Source organism: Tasmannia lanceolata, unplaced genomic scaffold (genome assembly GCF_043159265.1).
Source record: "Tasmannia lanceolata isolate RefF3 unplaced genomic scaffold, GAP_Taslan_0.1 ptg000011l, whole genome shotgun sequence".
NCBI classification, from domain to species: domain Eukaryota; kingdom Viridiplantae; phylum Streptophyta; class Magnoliopsida; order Canellales; family Winteraceae; genus Tasmannia; species Tasmannia lanceolata.
Window position 1 is genome coordinate 14,283,057 of NW_027518688.1, and position 19,534 is coordinate 14,302,590.

The 19,534-nt window shown below is 40.0% G+C and overlaps 1 long non-coding RNA gene across 1 annotated transcript in view; it reads right to left on the reverse strand.

Moving 5' to 3' along the window:
* LOC143886164 (uncharacterized) overlaps nt 1-5,454 on the reverse strand; it is a 65,491-nt gene extending 60,037 nt beyond the window's left edge. Inside the window, exon 1 of the long non-coding RNA XR_013253692.1 lies at nt 4,901-5,454. This is a non-coding gene — a long non-coding RNA (uncharacterized LOC143886164). The remainder of the gene's footprint in view (nt 1-4,900) is intronic.
* Between the last annotated feature and the right edge of the window lie 14,080 nt (nt 5,455-19,534).

Sequence of the window (19,534 nt, forward strand, 5' to 3'; positions counted from 1 at the left end):
GGAATCATCTTCAAGGAATTAACATCAAAGAAAAATCAAACACAAAGTGGGTTTCCAAAGAGGTAGGCATTTATTTCAATTCTATGTAGGGTCTGTTTTCATGCATATCTTTTACTTTAAAAGAAAAACCATGTTAGGAAGCATGTAGGGTCTGTTTTCCCCCTGGTTAGCCTCTGGTTAGACCCTGGTTGCACCCAGGTTCGCTGCTGGTTGCACCCAGGTTCGATGCTGGTTGCACCCTGGTTCCCTACTGGTTGCACCCTGGTTCCCTGCTGGTTGCACCCTGGTTCCCTATTGGTTCGCACCCTGGTTCGATATTGGTTCGCACCCTGGTTCCCTGCTGGTTCGCACTCTGGTTAGACCCTGGTTGCACCCAGGTTCGCTGCTGGTTGCACCCAGGTTCCCTGCTGGTTGCACCCTGGTTCCCCTGCTGGTTCGCACCCTGGTTCCCTGCTGGTTTGCACCCAGGTTCGCTGCTGGTTGCACCCAGGTTCCCTGCTGGTTGCACCCTGGTTCCCCTGCTGGTTGCACCCTGGTTCCCCTGCTGGTTCGCACCCTGGTTCCCTGCTGGTTGCACCCTGGTTCCCCTGCTGGTTCGCACCCTGGTTCCCTGCTGGTTCGCACCCTAGTTCCCTGCTGGTTCGCACCCTGGTGCACCCTGGTCCGCACCCTGGTTTGTACCCTGCTTCCTCCTAGTTAGACCATGGCTAGTCTCGGGTTTGCTCATAACTTAGACCCGACTCACTTGACCCTAACCATTAACCCAATCCAACCAAGTCATATCCCAACACAATCCGAGTCGCATGTCTGAATCCATTTGGCCGAATCTCATAAGCCCGCCCACTTTGAATTCCGAAAATTCAAACCCTTGATGATTCCTATATGATCAATTCTTTGATGCAAATTCCCAATTCCAAAATCCCATTGCTAGATCAATGTTTCTGAATCTCAAGTCCTATGCTCAAATACAAACCCGATTCCAGATCCAAATACCAATTCTGTCTTCCAAAATCCAAGCAACATCCCCAGTGGAACTACGTGTGGCTTGATCCCCATCACGGGGTACGTAGGCAATTTGGCACTCCCAAGTTCAGTCGCACCTTTCTCTATCTTTCCCATTCCCTCACACTATTCATCATCTCGATTCATCTCGTGTCTCTCGGAACCATTGGATTATGGTTTCCGTCGTAAGAACCCTTAGAGCCCAATTTAGGAACAATGGTGTCGTGTCGTGTTGTGTCCTAAGTTTTAGGGAGTCCTAGAGTTAGGAGTCCAGCCTCATCACGGACGCTTGCTATGTATAGCAACCGTGCCATAGGTCAGGTTACACTAGTCATCCAGTTTTTCCCTAGGACAAGCCTAGTAAACTAGGATGTAGGCTAACCTGCATTAGTCTAAGGGACAACTTGCATTTAGATAGGATCATATAGCATCTTCGATGAAATCCTAAGATAATAAAATCCTCAACTTGAATTAAATAACTTCTCTTAAAACTGTTGAAACAGTCAATCCCGTCTAGGTCGGTGTCTTAGTTGAGTTAGGCATATGTAACTTAGCTTAGGTGCACCGAACTACGTCGACTCTGATCCCAGTGAGGCTTGGGTACGTAGGCAGCTTGGATGTCTGATGGCATACCACCCGCGAGTCGGCACCACAACAAATTGTGGTGTTTTGTATATTAATTTTCTTGTAAATACTTAATCAAATCACTTAGGACTTTCCATGAAATTAGAATTCTAGGAGAACCTTCACTTAGATTGAATCCAGACAAATTAATAAATCAAGATACACATTTAGGATTCTCATTGAAATTAGATCATAGGATGCATGTCACTTAGTTCGCACATTAACATAGAGTTGAATGAGCCATTTAAAATAAATTTAAAAGAGTTAGCTTTTGGAATCGAAGACCGATTATCGGGCAGGAATGGTGCATGTGGCGGATAACTCCCCATACCTTCCATTCTCGTAACCAGGTAGCGAGTCTAGATTTCTGGTTAATTTCGGGTCCTAGATCCCACATCTAGGTGGCGACTCTGTCAGTCTCTTTCGTGTGGAATTCGGATTGCCTTAGTGATCCCAAGTTCACATGAAAGACGAATTCAAATCAACATTAAAATGCACACGCCAATCGCGTGGGTACGGGAGACCAAGAGAGAGAGCGTGGCGGCTCGCGCCCCACCCCTCTCGCGGGATCAGGTACCACACGTCCCGGAGGGGGTGGCCCACGAGGGTGTGTTTTTATGATGATGATAGCGCCTTTGTCCATTGGATTTGAATATGATTGCTTTTTTTTCATAAATTTAGGATAAAAGTCCTAACTTCAAGAAAAGAAGCAACTGACCAGAGTCGCCACCTAGATTAGGGATCTAGGACCCATGATTAACTCTGTTAATTTGGTCTACGTTTTGAGTTCTGGACAAGTTACCTGGTTACGAAGTCGGAAGGTGTACCGCACGAAGTGTACAGCACCGACCTTGCTGAACTTTTAAAAGCTTTAATTATTTAGGTTTAACAGAGGAGGTGAATGTGAATCTTATTAACCTAAATGCATTCTAATTGTTTAGCCGTTCACAGTTTAGACTCATGCGGGCCAGGAGTTGTGATCCTAATGCCTAGCTAGAATGCTTAGATGCCTATATGAGTGATTTGACATTTTATGGGATTTGATGAGATTTGGTTTAATTTGATTAATTGATTTGACTTAAGATGACCTATGCTATATGAACCTAAATCTAATGCAATGGACCTAAGTTGCATTTTCAGTATATTTGAGAAGTTTGGATTCCAAGAATTCTATTTTGGGGAACCTAGAGTATGATTTCTAAGTTTAGAACCTTAGAACTTTATATTTAGGAGATTGAAATGTTATAATTCAAGTGATTACGAGTTCTTAGATTCTTTAAGATTTTTGAATTCTTTTGAGTTCCAAATTTAACAAACAACCTTAATCATGCAAAGAAATCAACTAGCATGCAAAGCAAGAGAAAGCAAAGCAAAATGCCTAGCATGTGATTTCTAAGCATACGATAAGAACAATTATGCAATTAATCATGCAATGCAGCAAAAAGAAACATTTAACATGCAAAAAGGTTTAAAGGCAATGAGAGGGTGAACAGCAGAATGGAAGAGATGAAGACGGGTATGGAGGATGGAGAAAGGTACAGAAAGGTGCGACTGAACTTGGGAGTGCCAAGTTGCCTACGTACCCCGTGGTGGGGATCAAGCCACACGTAGTTCCATTGGGAGATTTGAGATGAGATCTTAGATAGAAGACTAGGTTTGGATTTTGGGCCTTTGGACTTTCGAGTTGAGAATTGACACCAACAGGTTGGACAAAGATTCATTTGGGAATGAAATTGAAGGAGCGGAAAGATGAGACTCGGACAAATGGATTAGGTTTGTGTTTAGGTTTGGTTGAGGAGATAGAAGGATGGAGTGAGTTGAGTTGGGGTAGGACCGAGTGGGTCTAGGTTGAGAAGGGTCGAATTGGTTTGGGTTTGGGTTTGGGTTTGGGTCTGGGTTAGTTTTGGTTGTGGGAGAGGATCTGCTTTAATAAGGGGGGTGGGCATGGTGATGAGATTTGATTTGGGAGGAGCATAGGATGGATGTTGGATTGGGTGGGATAATCATGGAGGCTATTGGATGAGGATGAGGTGGTAAGGTGCTGATGGTGTATGGGGTGGAATATTTAATTAATGGGTGATGGGGTAGGGATGGAAAGTAGTGTATGGATGGGAGTGAGTGATGGTTAGTTAAATAATGCATTGTGATAGGATTATGGTCTGATGGCCATGGGGATATGACAGGCATATAGCCCATGGGGTGAGGTAGGGTGAATATACTATGGATATGATGGCCATGGGACAGCGGGTACTGATGAGGTTGAAGGGGAGCCTTTGTAGTGGGTTCTATGATAATCAAGATATGTACGGAGATGGGTGGGGTATGGGAGAGTGACCTCAATGATGGGCGTGGCTGAGTGGGTGTAGGCCATGGTTTGGCCGAATGTTATGGGGATGTGAACTCAGAGAGTGTGGGGTGAGGCCAAATAGGCCTTGGGTTTGGGTAAGGGCTGAGTTGGATTGGGTTAGGGTCAGGTTGGGCGCGAGTCAAATTGAATTGGGTTGGATGGGGTTAAGGTCAAGTTGGGTTAGGTTGGGCATGTGGCTGAGTTGGGTTGAGTCTGAGTACGGCTCAAGTGAGGTTGGGTTAGACCGGGCGGGTCCTGGTTGGATCCGGATTGGATTGGGTTAGACCAAGTTGGGAAGAATTGGGTCCGGTTCGATTAACTCGGGTTAGGTCCGAGTTGGATTCGGGTTAGGGGCCAGGTTAGGTTAGGTTCGGGGGTTGGGGTTCATGGCCGACTGGGATCTAGCCAAGTGGGCGAGTGAAGTCTAGCTAAGATGGCGAGTGAGGTTGGGCTAGCTAAGTGGGCGGTGGGGCTAGCTAAGAGGGGTTTCATCTTCGGGTACATGTTCACAGTGCATAGGAATTGGGCGGCACGAATGTGTGCACCATACACAGTGCACGGTTTGGGTCCAAATAGGCTTTGGGTGCAGGCCCGGGTTGCGGATGGTGGTGCGGGTAGACGTAGTGGTCGAATTGCGGGTTGGGGTACGGCTTTAGGGCACGGCTTAGGGGCGCGGGTTGGGGTGCGGCTTTGGGATACGGCTTAAGGGAGAGGGTTGGGGTGCACAAGAGAAGTCCTACAAGGTAGGCCGAAGGGGAAGTGGGTTTAGGACAAATAAAAATAGAAATAGAGATGAGGAATGATATATATATATATATATATATGCATGCATGAATTCTAACTACGATGAATTTTATAAGGATTCTACTACTAGCATGATCCCTACCCTAATATGGATTTGAAAAAAGAAAACCAACAAAGGCCTACCTTTCCCAACGTTTGGTGTCGATCCTCGCAGCTTCTTTCGACGGTGAATTTGATGAGATTGATTCCCAATTCAAGCACCTCGGCTAAGTCAACCAAAGTGGCCCAACAACTAACAACTGAATAAGTGAATTGTTGAATTCGGCTATGGAATTTGAAGAAAAGGGAGGAGATATGGAGTTTTGGGTTTTTGTGATGGAGGGTAGAGGTTATAGGTTTCGGTCAAGGGGTAGTGGCCAATGGGTTTAATTGAATGTGGTTTGCCGGGATGGAGTATATGTGGATGAGGGGATGTTCGGATGATGTTTTGTTTTTTGTTTTTTTTTTGGCTATGGAGCATGGTAGCTATGGGGCATGGCTATGGGGTAATAATGATGGAGATGAGGTCTGAATGATCTACGGTGCAATAGCCTATTCGATGAGATGTGATGATCACCTAGATGGGTCAAGAGCGGTGAGAGGGAGAAATAGGTGGGGTGCTGGGCAATTTTTCTAGGGAAGATAATTGAGGATTTTCTAAGGAGGGAGAGAGGGGACGAATTACAAGAGGTGGGCGTAGTCATTAGTTTTTTTTCTTATCCTGGATGAGAGTGGTGGTATTTATAGAGTTGGATTGGGACGAATTTCCAAGTTTAGGCCAAGGGAAGCAAGGGTTGAGATCAATTTTGGAATCCAATTCAAGGGCGATATGAAAAAGATGCTAGAATGTTCTCCCTTTTTTTTTTGAGCAACCTTCTTGGACAGCCACACATTTCTAATAAAATATTAAAAATGATAACTTGGCCTTCTTTCTTTACATAAGAGCAAGAGTCTCAAACGAGCAGCTTTCCAATTGCCCAGATTAATAGAATTAGTGGATCGGTCTTTGCCAAAATAAGAGAGAATTAGGCGATATTCTTTTATCAATTAAAAGAGGAAGTTGCTGACATTAGATATATGAGAGAGTTCTAGACATATCTAATCATGATATCCTTTCTTTAGAGAGAGAGAGAGAGAGTTTCCCAAAGAACTAAAACATGACTTGCCTCTTTTGGTAATGGCACTCTTCACTTTCTTAATTAGCACATGGGCTGCTTTCTAATAGAGATAGAAAGAGATGGTCGGTGGACGTTTATTATGCATCAAAGGATGATCCAAACCGTCCAGATGGTGGGCTATATCATAAGCGCATGGTGCTCCCAAAGCCACTTCTATGAGATGATACTAACTGTCCAATTGACGGGCTACCGCACAAATGGGTTGTGCCCCCTAAATTATTTCCGTGAAGGTGATCCGAACCATTCAATTTGTGGTTGCACTCCTGCTAATCATTTCCATAGGACGATCCAAACAGTCCAATTGATGAGCAACGGAGTAAATTAATTGTGCTCTGCAAATCGCATCCATTGAATGATCCGAACTGTACATTTAGTGGGTTGCCACATAAATGGGCCCAAAACTCGAGATTTAATATTACGAGCCCCATTCCAAATTTGTTGAATTAAATTCAAAATTTATATAGTGGGCCCCACTGATGATCGAATTCCGCGAAATAGAATCCAATTCTTCAAACAAAATGGTGGTCTCTCTCAAATTGGCCGAAAACTCATTTGTATGAAATCCAAATTTTCCACGGAAAAGCCCTTTGGATAATGAATGGAAATGGGAAAGTACATTGATGGAAAGCAAGGGAAACACATAGGAATGACTTGGAAAATGAAAGTACTCAGGAAACCGACCCAACATGATGAAAACTAATGAAATCCTTTGTTGGATAAAGTGGAGCAAAATGGGGGTGTCTACAGACGGTTTTTACATGAAAAACCCTATTTCTTTCAATTTTTACCATTTTAATGCGATTTTCTCGCCGGAACCGTGGCTCTGATACCACATGTAAGTGTTCATCATATCAGGAACACGGGCAACGGATCTTTGCCGGTCAAACTTTGAGAAAAACGCAATTAAGAAATTGAAACAGTAAAGGGAACATACCGAAAGCCGAATATCGTTTTGCTATCACTGGAAGGATTCGATTCCGGTATTTCTCCTCGCTCCACAACAGACGGTGATGGGGACCGACTTCCTCCCTCTTTTTGCCATGGATTGCCAAGAGAAGGATGTAGAAATTGTTGTGTGCAAGCAGGGACCGGATGAGAGAATAAATAGACATTTGTGGGAAGAAACACAACTCCTCATCACGCTGGTTTCCTCCCTAAAGTCTCTTACATTTACACCTCTTCTTTTATGGCTTTTCACTTAATGCCTTTTCACAAAACCAACTAACAAAATGATCTAGGCCGTTAATCTTGCACATGCCACATCCACCGTTAGGATTATTTCCCAACAGTAAAGGGAACATACCGAAAGCCGAATATCGTTTTGCTATCATTGGAAGGATTCCCTTCCGGTATTTCTCCTTGCTCCACAACAGACGGTGATGGGGACCGACTGTCTCTCTCTTTTTGCCGTGGATTGCCAAGAGAAGGATGTAGAAATTGTTGTATGCAAGCAGAGAGAATAAATAGACATTTGTGGGAAGACACACAAGTCCTCATCACGCTGGTTCCCTTCCCAAGAGTCTCTTACATTTACACCCCTTCTTTTATGGCTTTTCACTTAATGCCTTTTCACAAAACCAACTAACAAAATGATCTAGGCCGTTGATCTTGCACATGCCACATCCACCGTTAGGATTATTTCCTAACATTCTCCCACATGTCTAGCAAGATCTTTGAGCCAAACATAAGGGTCATATCTTTAAGTTAGTTAGATAATAAACACAACATTCCGTTCAGCAAAAACTACCACTAATAAACCATGTAACCATTGGGTCACCAACTCTACCCAATAGCCTACCCCACAATTATATTATTAGTAATTCTTACTAACATGAATGTATACACATACATGCATAAGATGTAAACATGGTCCAAAACAGTCTATAGACATTCTACCTCTTACTAACAATCCATTTACATAATGTGCACAAAATGAAGCGGTAGAAAATGATATATATCAGAATCATAAAATAAAATGTGATCACTTCAGTGTATCTCAATACTTAATGCAGACTCCCACTATTATAGGCTATACAAAATGTCAACCAACCTTATGCGCTATTTGCTCTCTGAAGGGCTTTGGTGACAAGCCCTCAGTTAAAGGATCGGCCAACATAAGTGCGGAGCTTATGTAATCTACAGATACACACTGATTCTGAACTTTCTCACGACAATATGTCAATACATTGACCCCATTACTTGATTTGTCGTTCTTGAAATTGTAAAACCGCAGCGGAATTAATACATTAAATTCTTAGTATCTTGTTGACTATCAACAAGATAAAATCCTGAGACGAAATTCCGCAACAAGGCATAACACGAGGCCTTGAAATACACAATAAACTCCGTACCCAAGGTGGAAGCGACTTAGTGTCTATTTGACATTCTTCCACGATTTAGGACTTTCTGCGAAATATACTGAAGCAGAATTCTAGGTGTTCCAACAACAGTCGGAATCAGATTAACCAATCACACTAGGGTTATCTGATCTACTGTATGTGAGCATTAAACCTTTAGTCCCTTACAAACAATGTATAACCTTTTGGCAAATTTCCAATGATCCATACATAAATAACATTGGTACAATCTAAATTTATCCACCATATAGGTTATACCTAGATCGGTGCAGATTTAAACATTCAATTGACCCCCAATTGCGGAACTATTAGGGAACCACTTTATTTGCTCCTATGATAGATTGATCTTGGAACTGACTGAATACATCATCCTTAACTTATAGGAAAACTACAAATGGAGTAATTTATCCATGTTCAATACTTAAAGGACATACCAATATAGGCTTTCTGCAATCTCAGCAATCCTCGAGTCCCAACTTGGTGAACCTAAACTCCTATCATGTAGGATGCTTCACCTGAATTCTTTTGTATGAATATCACTGAACATGACCAAGTACTACTAGCAATTAGTATAACATCAACACATAACACGAGGAAGATAATATGACTCCCACTGACCTTAAGATATATCCATTATCCTGTGACAATTCCTTAAAATCTAACACAGAGAGTACTTAATGAACTTTTGTGTACAATTGTCGGGAAGCCTGCTCTAAACTTTAAGCAGACCCCTCAAGTCCACAGACTTTGTGCCTCTTTCCTTAGCCTCAAAACCTTCAGGCTATAAGTAACCTCAAACGGGTCACCTTTTAAGAAAGTTACTTTTATATTCATTTATTGTAACTCTAGATCACAACGAGTCACAAACTTCATGACCATTCCAAAAGAATCTTCTTAAAATGTGAGAGAAAGTATTCTTATTGTTTCTTTCCGAGTGAAGCCTTTTGCATTCAATTTTTCTTTACATCTCCCAATTCCACCTATGGAGTCTCTCATAGTCATACAGACCCATATACAACCAAATGGCTTGACTCCTAAGTCTTCAGCACAGTTTCGTTGAGAGAAACTCTTCTTTCACGGCTTCGAGCCATTGAGTATTGATCACTCATTAGGGCTTGACTAAAAGAAATGAAATTATTTAGTCATTTCTACCCACTTAGAAAGACCATATCATATAGTCATTAGCAAAAGTTGACCTTCTCACTTAATGCGACCATACCAAAGATTGTTCGGTAGTCGTCACCACTAAAACATCTATAATGTGGGTTGTTAACGAAATTTGCCTTCTGGTGCCCCAACGAGCATTGGCACCACCTTCTCTTGGATCACCAGTATCAGTTCTATAACCTGGTTCTCCTCAAAGATGATTTTACTAAAGGCACTACACTCCCACTGAGGTCACCACCTTTTAAAAATCTTAGCAAATTTAATCGCAACATTACGTATTATGGGTCAACCAACAGAACCTAAAATCCTTAAATACTTTAAGATAACCTATGCAATTGCAACTTGTGGTCATAGGGCTCAATCCTTTAATTTACGGGTTATAAACTTTTGCCTCATACAAACAACCCAAAGTTGCATGTTTCTCAATTTCAGCTTCCTTTATGACCCATAAATCTTAAGGAGTCTTAGACACAACATTACTTGGATCACAACATGCACAGGTGTTTTAAAGCTTTAACCCACAATCTTAGGCAACAAAGAGTTGTATAATTGATCCTCATTGTTTTGATCTTTTAAGTCATGTTAGTTCTTAACTCTTACCTTATACATCACAACCAAAGACAGGGCCAACTACCTCTGATTAGAGAGACACACACGTAATTATGGCTAAAAAATTTATCAAAAAGGGTAACGGCTTCCGCCACTAACTGCCAGATCAAAAAGATCCAAGATGTCATTGTGAATGACCTTTAATGGACTGATACTCATGGTGACACCCTAAACTGATTAATATTTGTATATTTTCCTTTAATGTACCCCGTACCATTACTAGAATCAGTAAAATCAAGTGAATCTAGAATTCTTCTTTTACCAAACTATCCTCAGATATTGTGGACCCCGATCCAAGGACGGTGAGGGAAAGAGTCCCTAACACCCTCTGGATCATCCACTTGAATGGAAAGCTCTACTAAGGAACTTTCAAACTGGATGCCACCCTCATAGCATAGCATGAGTGGCGATATAAAAAGAAAGAGATATGTCTTGATTCGGAGCCAAGGCTCGAAACCCAGACATACCTAAAATAAACTCAGAGTCGCCATCCATGGATACGCCATGGAACCCCAAAATCAAATCCTCTGTGCAATGGATAACCAAAAATATATATGGGTTCGTGCTTGATTACGAATGGAGAAGGTCTGAAGAGCACCCCCAATTCGTCCGAGTGCAAGCACTTGGTCTCTTATGCCATTTTCATTAACTCTAAAGAAGTTTGGGTAAAAATCATGTGAAATGGGAACAAATATCTCCGAGTGAACGTCTACCTAATCATGCATGACTCGGGGATGAAATAATAAGCACACACAATATAAAGTAAGATAAAAGATGTGTCACCTAATAACAACTAGGTTGTGAGTGACATACCTAACTGGTGTCTAAATTCTGATGTGCAAACACATGCATGCTACAGCTAAAGGCATAGGATCAGTACAAGAAAGTAAGAAAACATAACAAAACACACAATAACAAATCCTAAGACTCTAAATGATTTACCCGAGTCTTCGGATGGTCTGATGTTCATCCAAAGAAGCCTACGTATCCCCGCCTCCACAAGAATCAGAGTCACGTAGTTCTTCGAACCTATTTTAAGCTATGATGCCTAAGACACCTAGACCTCTATCTTAGACACGATCTAAAAGACCGGACCAGTTATTAAAGTTTCTTGTACAATTATTTAAATTCCAGTGAATTGTGGATTTTAGGACACCCTATATGCCCTAACTAAATGCAGATTAGCCCTAAGCTAATGCAGGTGGTTTCTACAACCTATGTATAACTAGGCTGTGTTTCTTAAGAAAAACAAAGGATAGACTAACGTATCCTACTCTAGTCATCACTCGGCGATGTGGATCGCCGACTGACCGGACGGAGGCGTTCCTATAACTCTAGGACAGACCCCTAACTCTAAAACAAGCACACAACAAACAATCAATCAAACAACCTATCAAAAGAAAATCCTAACTCTAAAACTCTCTATCTAGGAGAAACTCCTAACTCTAGAGGAAGATCTTTTGAAAACAGGGTTTTAAAGATTTTTGAAGAAGGTTTAAAATATTATTTACAAAAAAATTTGACTGGACTTGGGAAATAGATCCCAAGCTGCACTACGTACCTCGTGGAAGAGATCAAGCCAACGTAGTTCGAAGCGAACTCTCCTAATTGCTACTTTAAAACACTCAACACCTCAAAAGATTTAAGGATTTTGATATTTTTCAAATATTTTTGATGTTTTAAATTTCTAATGTTTTTGAGTTTTATATGTTTTAACATGTTTTTGAACTTTAAGGTATTTCAATATTTTTGGATTTTTAAATGTTTTAACTTGTTTTTGGATTTTAAATTTCTGATTTCATCCTTTTGGTCAAAGGCCAGAGGGAACATACAAAGCAAAACCCTAGGGCCAAACCCTAGGGCAAATAGGGGAAACCCCTAAACAAGGTAAACTAATGATCAAGGATAAAGACAACGATCTAAAATCCCAAAAGGTAAAGCTCTAATGAGACTGTGCTAGTCCCTAACAAACAAGAGTGACGACAACACTAAGGAGAAGCTCCTAAAAATAACTAAAGGAAAAGGGGAAATGAGTCAAAGACTCTCTAATACCGCTATCAAAGGACGAGCGAGTCAAAGATTCTCTAATAAGGACAAAATGAATCAAAGACTTCCTAATAAGAACAAATGAATCAAAGACTCTCTAATAATACAACTACAGAAAACAATGGAGTCAAAGACTCCCTAATAGTGACAAATGAGTCAAAGACTCTCTAATAATACCAACTAAGAGACGAGCGAGTCAAAGACTCTCTAATAATACCAACTAAGAGACGAAAGCGTCAAAGATGAATGAGTCAAAGACTCTCTAATAATACTGCTAAAGGATGAACGAGTCAAAGACTCGCTCCAAAAGAAGGGGGACCTTTAACATGAGGCTGAATAAGCCTCCTAAAAGAGAAACTCACTATCGAGACAGAGCCTGTCCCCCTAAGAATGTACGACTTTCCAGTGAGACAGAGCTTGTCTCCTCAAAGATGCAACTAAATTCTATTGAGACAGTGTGTGTCTCCTATGGGTTAATTTTCTATAAAACTAAAAAAAAAGCTCCCTAAGGGATAGATTCTAAAATGACAAGGCATGTCTCCAAAGGAGAATCACCTTAATGAGAGGTGTCTCCTAATGGGGCTCCAGATAACTCTCTCATTGCCCTATTCCCTGCTAGCATTTACCTGTGAGAAATTATAGGATATAGTATTTTAAACTGAATTTAAATTGCTCAAATAACAGCCAACAAAGTATTCCTTTCTATAAATTAACAAAGTTGCCTAAACCGAAATACTATGTAAAGCCTCTTCATACACAGCATGCCCCAAAAACAGCCAAGTATTATACACTTCATCATTTTCATTTGTTCAAAAAGTGACACTAAGAAACGGAGACTCCATGAAGTGTAAATCAATGATTTGATATCTACCTCTCATCTCATTTATGAAAATCAAACAATACTTGAAATTTCATGTTACAATTTGGAGGTATAAAAACTAAGAGATTATCAATGCTGACACAGAATATTATATTACCACCCAACCAACAAATTCCGATGCCATAATCAAAACTGAATTGATTAATCCAACAGATTCAGATTCTCTTTTAAAAAAAAAAAAAAAAAAAACTGTCGAGTCAGTTGAACATAGTGGGGTTGAATCGTGCTTAACAATGTGCATAAAACAGGGTTGAAATGAGGGCCGATTTTAATGCCCAAAACAAGGCATATTTTGTGGTCAGAACCTTGTACATTTACACCATCATGAAGCATATGTAAATACATGCGGATAACTTCTGTACATCACAAGCGATGTGGTAAATATTCCTTGTGCATTAAAGACAATTATAAAGTGCATGCAAATGCAGACATCATGAAATTCTCATACGGAGTTCCAATGCTAATATAACATACCATAGATATCTGATGTATTGATTAGTACAATTTTATAGCATGAAACCCTCCACCTCGTGTTGTGCAATCAATAAGAAAACATGCATAGAAGTGTTTTTCATCGTCCTAAGATCAAATAGAACTGCAATAAGTGTGCAAGACAGTAGAATTCAAACAATTTTTCAGCTTTGTGCTACGGATAATATAAAGAAGATGCACATAAGCATATTTTCCCTTCACTTCATGTATCAAATATCAATTGTGCATTATATTAGTATTGGAACTCCATAACAGGTTACAGCACTCATGATTATGAAAATCTCTCACTAAAAATGAGACATGCTCTTGATACCATGCACTCAAAACTTTATCACATACCACATCCAACCCGATTCAGACATTTCCACTCTTTAAAACGTAAACCACAAGGTAAAGATGATAATAACAACCCTTGATACTTTGCTGCACAATGAATATCACCACTATTGAAGCCAAAATTCTCATTTGAAGTCAAATGTTCAAAGTTTCTATGACTTACTCAACGAAATAAATTTCCCAAATATTATACTGATATTAAAATCCTTTGCTTAAAAAATCGTTCAAAACCATATCTTTCCTTCAGCTAAAACTGTAACAGCCACCTACTTAAATCTGTTATCACCAAGTGATCATGAGATACTATTTCTTTCATATAATATGCCTGATAATTATCATAGGAATAATGACCACAGAAAATAAAAGTAAACAGCCTATCATCATCACAAATGAGAATGAAAACATGAGATCTTGATATGAAATAAAACTACATGTGCTTTTTGCAATTCTTGATGATTGCAGCTCAATGAAACCAATTATATAATATAGGTGAACATTTTTAATTCCCCTTTTGGATAAAGCATGGGCTGTCCACTAAAAAAAATCAAAGCTAAATGCAAGCCCTGCATAAAATCGATGAAGACTTTTGGTTATGGACTTGGCTAGTATTTACAATACAAAAGGCAACCAGCTATGGTACATACACAAATTCGCAAGCAGTCCAAAAAATGAAAATTTCAATGAAGTAATGATACTTGCACAATCCATTGATTTTTATTCCCAAAATATTTCTCGGATGATAGATTTCCACCTAATTTTCCAAATGTCAGAAAGTATAGAATGAAAATCCCCACACTAAAAAAATATGATCAAGAAGATAAATCCAACAGATTAATGTATTAAAATGAATAATCAAAGCTCCTCTTTTCCTTTTCTCAGATTTTCTCCAAATCATCTCAAATTGGATTAGAACACAGTGAAGACCTCTTAAGAACGTGGATTTCACGAACAAAATCCAAATTCCAACAGATTTACTAAATATATATATATATATATATATATATATATATAAATAAAATAAAAATCCAAACAGATCATAACTTCATGAGCGAGTCCTAAATAGGAAAATTACTGCAGATCTTGAAATGATAGCCATAAACTCCACACAGAAAATACAATCATATTTCAATCAAGTTATGAGAACCATCCAAATGCTCAAAATCTAGCAGATCTATATACTATGATGAACAGCAAACACGAAGAATAAATTAAAAATAATTTAAAAGACATAATACCTCTTTTCCTTAATTGAGAATGAAAATTTATGAGAAAATACTCCAGCAGATGATGAATGCTTCGATCTCCTCCCCCTTGAGCAGATCTTGATCGGAGATAAAGATCAGAGAAAGGATTGGAAATGGAGAAATGAGGGTTAGCGACGATGCGATTCGTCGGAGAAGGTGATGGTGGAGGTGGAAACACGAGGAAGGTAATTATCGGTGCTCCGGCAAGCTTGAGGGAAGAAGTGATCGATCAGATCTCTTTCTCTCCTTCTCTCCCTCCCTCTCTCTCTCTCTCTCTCTCTCTCTCTCTCTCTAGACGAGAATCAGATTTCTTTTCTTTTCTAATTCTCAGATCTGGATCTGAGATTCTCCCCAATTCTCTTTTTTCTTCTCCCTCTCTGAAGCTTTTTTTTTACGAAGATGAATCCTCTCCCTCTGTTCTTCGTGATTTTTTTATATATTAAAATAAGGGTGCCGATATCCGCACCCCCATTTGATGAAGCGCGCGGAAAATGATAGGGCGCGCCCGCCACTTTTGTCCTATTCAGCCCGGGCGCGCCCATCGCAGGATAATTCACCCCCCTTGCACACCTTATATTTAATGGCTCGGTAAATACACCCCCTAGTGCAGATAAATTCGCCCCTCTTTTGGTCTGCATTGCGCTCACTTTCTTGCCTCGTTCACTGAGCAAACGCGCTCGGATCTCGACGAAATTTTACGGAGACCTATGGGAGACCTTACGCTACCCTAAGGTTCAATTTGGGACCCCAGCTCACTGATTTGATGAGGCTTCGCACAAACATAGCGAACCTGGGTCCAGTCAAAATGGGGTGTCAACAGATATGTGGTTCAAAACTTAACCCACTGATTGGATGAATTCTTGTCCACTCGACTTTGTTTATTTCTAACATGACTGATTATCTCCTTCTAATGCAAGGTGACCTAAGTCTGACCTTGAGAGAAGTGCAATCCAAGTCAATAAGGATTGCCCTGAAGAGAACCAAAATCACTAAATGGAAACGAAAAATTAGAGCTAATCCATCATACTTTCAAATCTTGATTCATAGCCTAAAGAATCACGTTTTCTAGAATAAGGTTTCTAGTCCATATGAAACCAATATTCAGAAAAGAGTGGCGAGTAACAATGGATTCAACTACCATCTTTATTCTATTTCCCGATATAATGGTATATTCTTCTCTACTAAGTACCTGACTCGCAAGAAGACCTCACATAGAATTCTAAATGTGAATAGTAATGCCTTAATCTATCCACCAACCTTTTCCGGAGTACTTACTAAATAGGAATCATAATACAGGATATTACCTTAACTTTTTAGCCATTACAAGCATAGGGTATTTATACATTATGTGTCATATGTCACACACTCGGATGACACTTGATATCAAGTTCGATCTTTCTAAATTGAATTATTGAGCAAATACATCTGCAGGATACTAAATGTTGCCTTTGCTAAAACTCTTTTTGACCACTTTACTTAATGTTGCCCTTTTAAAATAACCAAGAGAGGTAAAATGAGCACAACTAAGGTTTTGAATTCAAGGTCTTTCAAAATGTGCTCAAAACTACTACTTTAGTTAATATACTTTAAGGTTATCAAAACACATTATAAAGGTATTTGCAAGTGTTTCGAATGATCTTAAAAATATTCACAAACTACATTCAAGAACTCCTTTGCATTTTCGAGTCTTAAAAAAAAAATCACGAATTGCATCCAGAAATGGAGCTCTTCCATTACTACTAGACTGATACCAACATTAAACTCCCATTATTCATAAACATCTTTTAGATGTGGGTGTTATAGTGGGCCTGTCATTCAATGATGCCTAGTCTAGGCTTTTGTAGCCTTGAACTATGATGACCTATTCCATCACTTGCTAAGGTTTCTGACCCACTAAAGTACTCAACATAATCAATATCTTGAAAATACACTAAGATACCAACAACTTTAATGTCACAGACACAGACTTGCAGTTCCAAACATGCTCACTTCTTATAACACCTATTCAGTCCACAAATGGAGTTTATTTTAACTCAATCCACGATTTCAACCAATCCAACTAAAAAGAATGACTAAAATGTATAAAATCATGGTAACACATAAGTGTGCTTCTAATTGGATACCAGGCGTGCCATCGTGGGCCGTCCGTTGGGCCGTGCCACGATGCACAATTGGTTTTTACTTTAGAAAACCCGATTCCATGATTTTGAAGAGACACCGGTGTATCACCGTGGGTCGTCCATTGGGCCGTGCTACGGCACACAATTGGTTCTCATATACAATCCTCGGTCATTCATCTTTAGGGAAAATAGTTGGATTGCCCAGAACCATAAAAACACAAAAATGTGATCCTTGCGAAACATCAGACATGTCATTGTAGGTCGTCCGTTGGGCCGTGCCACAATAGACAAACGATTTTTAATTCAGGCAATCACAATACTGTGATTATGGCGAGACACCGGGCATGTCACCGTGGGCCGTCCGTTGGGCCATGCCACGACACACAATTGGCTCTCCCAAGACACCGACTAGAACCAAATAACCTAGTACTAGGGGCACACATCACCGTTGGGCAGAAGCATAACCCCAAACCGAGTTACCTAGGCCTAGCCTCCTCACACCACTTATTTGTGTAAAGCAACAGTCCCGTTGGGCTAAGTGTTGCTCTTGGACAAACAGACGCAACCGAATGTGGTTTCATAATTCATAAGGTGCCACAATATATGACACAATTAATTTAACCACTAACCCTAAGGGATTCTGTTTACTCGACAGAATTAGAGTTTTCACTTTAATTGTTCATTCCGATAATGACTAACAGAAGAAGATATAATCCAAAGTCTCCTTTGTCAACTAAAATTGATTAACAAATCATATACTAAGATGCATAAACATGTGTATATAAAACCAATTTCAGGTTCCATGATAGACCAAAGATCATTGTCTTAGGGGTTTTTCAAAATATACACATATAAACTTTATAATAGTTACTTTTATTGAAGTAACTAGTTTCAAACAAAGAAACCATGCCAACAAGATAAACCAATGCATTCTATATGACTTTAGCCAGTCACAGATTTATTCAAAACAATCACTGATTATTACTGCCCCATTAGCAAAACTCGAGTCCTCAAGAATATCTTAATGGCATGAGATTCAATCTTCTAGAGTTTTCCAACTCAAGATGGAAACCACCAAGGGTTTCGCATCAAAAGAAACATCAAAAGAAACAATAGTGAGGCTTTACACCAAAATGATTGATTAATAACATATTAATCAACCCAATTTCATCATAATAGTGCATTACAACACTTATGGCACTAGAAGAGGTCCTACTTTCACCCAAAACCCAACTTTTAAAGTCAAAAGACTTGAAAATACACTATAAGTTCATTAAACAGTGCTCAAACGTCAAAATCGACCCCAAAAATGGGTCCAGAATGGTCCAAAACCTTAAGAACTGGTCTAACCCAGTTCAAAACCCAAAAATTTTGACTAAAATCCAAATTTATAAAATAAAAAAGTTTAAAAATTACACTGTCATTTTCAAAAACGGGTCTCAAATGCAAAAACGGACCTCAAAATCGGGTTCAGAGGGGCCCAAAATCTCTAGAAGCAATCTTATACGGGCCCAAAAACTCCCAAAAATGGCCAAACTAGGCCTAAAACAGTGATTGGACGAGTCTGGGCCGGTTCTGGTGGGCCCAGAAGGGTCTTTTGGGCCTTATCAGGCCTCATCTGGTGCGCGGATCCTGTTCGGATCCTTGTCGGGCCCGCGCAGCCCGCGAAAGCCGACACTGTTCATCTTCTTCATTAAAACAGTGGAAAAATTGCAGAAAAATTCGAAAAACACACAAATTTCGATTTAACATTCTGACTTCATTTGACGTCCGATTGAGGCGCACAATACACCGTTGGACTCATCTCTCAATAAACTACGTAACCACACCGGAAAATATCTGGTCGGACAAGCTAGTCACCGGCGGCACGCTATTTTCCGGCGAAGTCCAAAACTCCCCAAAAAGTGAAATCTCTAACTTTAAATGCCCACGAAATGCAATCCTGACATCGGATCGACGAACCGTTTGTTGCGTTGGATTCGTAGGAACACAAATAACGTTCCGGTAGCACTCAATCGTCGATATGATTCGTGGATTGATGGAGGCAAATAAAACACGACGGTTTTTACACAAACAACCCTATTTTTTTCAATTTTTACCATTTTAATGCTATTTTCTCGCCGGAACCGTGGTTCTAATACCACATGTAAGTGTTCATCATAATAGGAACACGGGCAACAGATCTTTGGTGGTCCAACTTTGAGAAAACCGCAATTAAGAAATTGAAACAGTAAAGGGAACATACTGAGAGCCGAATATCGTTTTGCTATCACCGGAAGGATTCCATTCTGGTATTTCTCCTCGCTCCACAACAGACAGTGATGGGGACCGACTTCCTCTCTCTTTTTG